Source organism: Cynara cardunculus, assembly GCF_001531365.2.
Source record: "Cynara cardunculus var. scolymus isolate 2C chromosome LG 13, CcrdV1, whole genome shotgun sequence".
Taxonomy (NCBI): Eukaryota; Viridiplantae; Streptophyta; class Magnoliopsida; order Asterales; family Asteraceae; genus Cynara; species Cynara cardunculus.
In genome coordinates, this window is record NC_037540.1 from 15,815,511 (window position 1) to 15,817,812 (window position 2,302).

Below are 2,302 nucleotides of genomic sequence, written 5' to 3' on the forward strand. Positions count from 1 at the left end.
TCAACGACTCCTTTGGGATATACAATAGACCTATTGGCGAGTTGTATAATAACTCCCGTTTTCTCAAGAGGTCCCATATTCATTGACGAATAAACTGAGTAAGGCATGACATTTATAGACGCCCCTAAATCTAGCATGGCTTTATCAAACGAAACATTTCCTATATTGCAAGGTATAGTAAACATACCTGGGTCCTTGCATTTTTCGGGCATCTTGACTCCTTGTAGAACAGCAGAGACGTTCTCTCCCATGCTTACCTTCTCATTCCCAAATAACTTCTTCTTGTTTGTGCACAATTCCTTYAAAAACTTCGCATAACGAGGTATTCTTTTTATAGCATCTAGGAGTGGAATGTTTACCTCAACACGGCRAAAAGTTTCCAATATCTCTTTATCTTCTTGCTCCTTCTTTGACTGCTCAAACCTCTTTGGAAATGGTGGTCGKATGACCACTTCGGGCGTTGCTCTTTTGTCCTCATCAGTCTTGTCCTCAACTTTCTTCTCACTTGGTTTGGCCCCAACAATCTCGGCCTCTTTCTCTTCATTCYGTGCACTCTTCTTTTTAGGCTCGGGATCTGGTACTATCCTGTTTCGCAATGTAATAGCACTAACATTAGCTTTCGGAGGTTGTTCAGTTTGGGACGGTAACTTACCTTGATTTTCGATACGATTAAGTGAAACTTCCATTCGACCGATTTGAGCCTCCAAGTTCTTGTGTTGGACCACCAAGTTATGAATATTTGTTCTTGTCTCCTGTTGAAATTGTTGGGTGTTAGTTGCAAGAGACTTAACAATATCTTCTAAAGACATACCTGAATTGCTTGAGGCTTGGTTGTTAGGCTGAAATTGCATCTTTTGTTGGAAAGGCTACTGGAATTGCCTTTGTTGATATTGTTGTGGAGGTCTTTGGGCACCAAAGTTTGAATTATAGAACCTTTGTGGTGGTTGTTGGTTCGGAAAACCTCCAATGGCATTAACGTCTTCGGGTGTAACCAAGACATCTTCTTGTAATTGTGGACACGCGTCCGTAGGATGGTTCACCCCGTTGCAAATTCCACATGCCTTTACCTGCTCTTTCCCAACAACTAACTGCTTAACAAGGTTAGTCAAATCAAATAATTTACTCTCAATGCTAGCGGTATTTACCTCATTTACCTTTTGGGGCTCTCTCCTCATATCGCCTCGAACACTAAAATGCTGAGAATTTTCAGCCATTGTGGAGATTAGAGCCCTTACCTGATTTGGCGTTTTATTGAAAATGGCCCCACCACTCGCACCATCAATCATCTTACGTTCCATAGGCAAAAGACCCTCATAAAAGTATTGCAAAAGCAATTGTTCGGAAATTCCATGTTGTGGGCAACTCACACAGAGATGCTTGAATCTCTCCCAATACTCGTGGAGAGTTTCGACATCTCTCTGTTTGATGCCACAAATTTCCCTACGAAGACTAGCGGCTCGGGAAGCATGAAAAAATTTGTCAAGAAATAATCTTGCCATCGCATTCCACGTCGTTACCGTACCGGGCGGTAGCGAATAGAGCCAGTCTTTAGCACGGTCCTTTAAAGAAAAAGGGAATGCCTTTAACTTTATTAGGTCCTCGGAAACATTATTAGGTTTCATGCTTAGGCAAACCACATGGAATTCTTTTAAATGCTTATTCGGGTCTTCGTTTTCTAAACCATAGTAAGTGGGTAAAAGATGSACTAATCCGGTTTTAAGTATAAATTCGGTGTTACCTGCCGGATACCTTATGCATATAGGCACTTGAGTGACATCTTGTGTCGCGAGTTGTCGGAGAGTCTGCTCCTCTCCTTCAACAGCCATCTTGACTTCTAGTTTTTCTTCTTCCTTTTCCGAATCGCTAGATAGGTCAATATCTTGCCAGATATTTAACCCAGGTGACGAAGTTCCCTCACCTAACTTCTTTCGAAGCTTGGCTTGTTTCCTTAGTTTTTTCGCAGTCCGTTCGATTTCCAAGTCAAGTGACAAAGGTGAACCTGTACGAGAAGATCTAGGCATAAACCGTTAGAATACCAAGTCCCCGGCAGCGGCGCCAAAAATTTGACGGATGCCGAGTCCACCAAATAAAAAAATATTCCAACTATTGGCTAATTACAACAAAAATTGTAATAGCGGTAAGTCGGGTCGTATCCATAGAGACTCAGTTTTAACTTGTTATAGCCACTAAATTCAAGTACAAGAACGAACAAATAAAATAAATACGAAAAGGGGGGGGGGTTGGATTTGATATTAAGCTAGGCATGAAAATTAAAAACTTATAAAAATGCAAGAAATTAAAA

At 41.1% G+C, this 2,302-nt stretch overlaps 1 non-coding gene across 1 annotated transcript; it reads left to right on the forward strand.

The window, feature by feature from the left end:
- The first annotated feature begins 1,344 nt into the window (after nucleotides 1–1,344).
- Nucleotides 1,345–1,451, forward strand: LOC112526179. The gene has a single exon (XR_003070513.1). It is a non-coding gene; the product is annotated as a small nucleolar RNA R71 (small nucleolar RNA).
- Nucleotides 1,452–2,302: the final 851 nt, after the last annotated feature.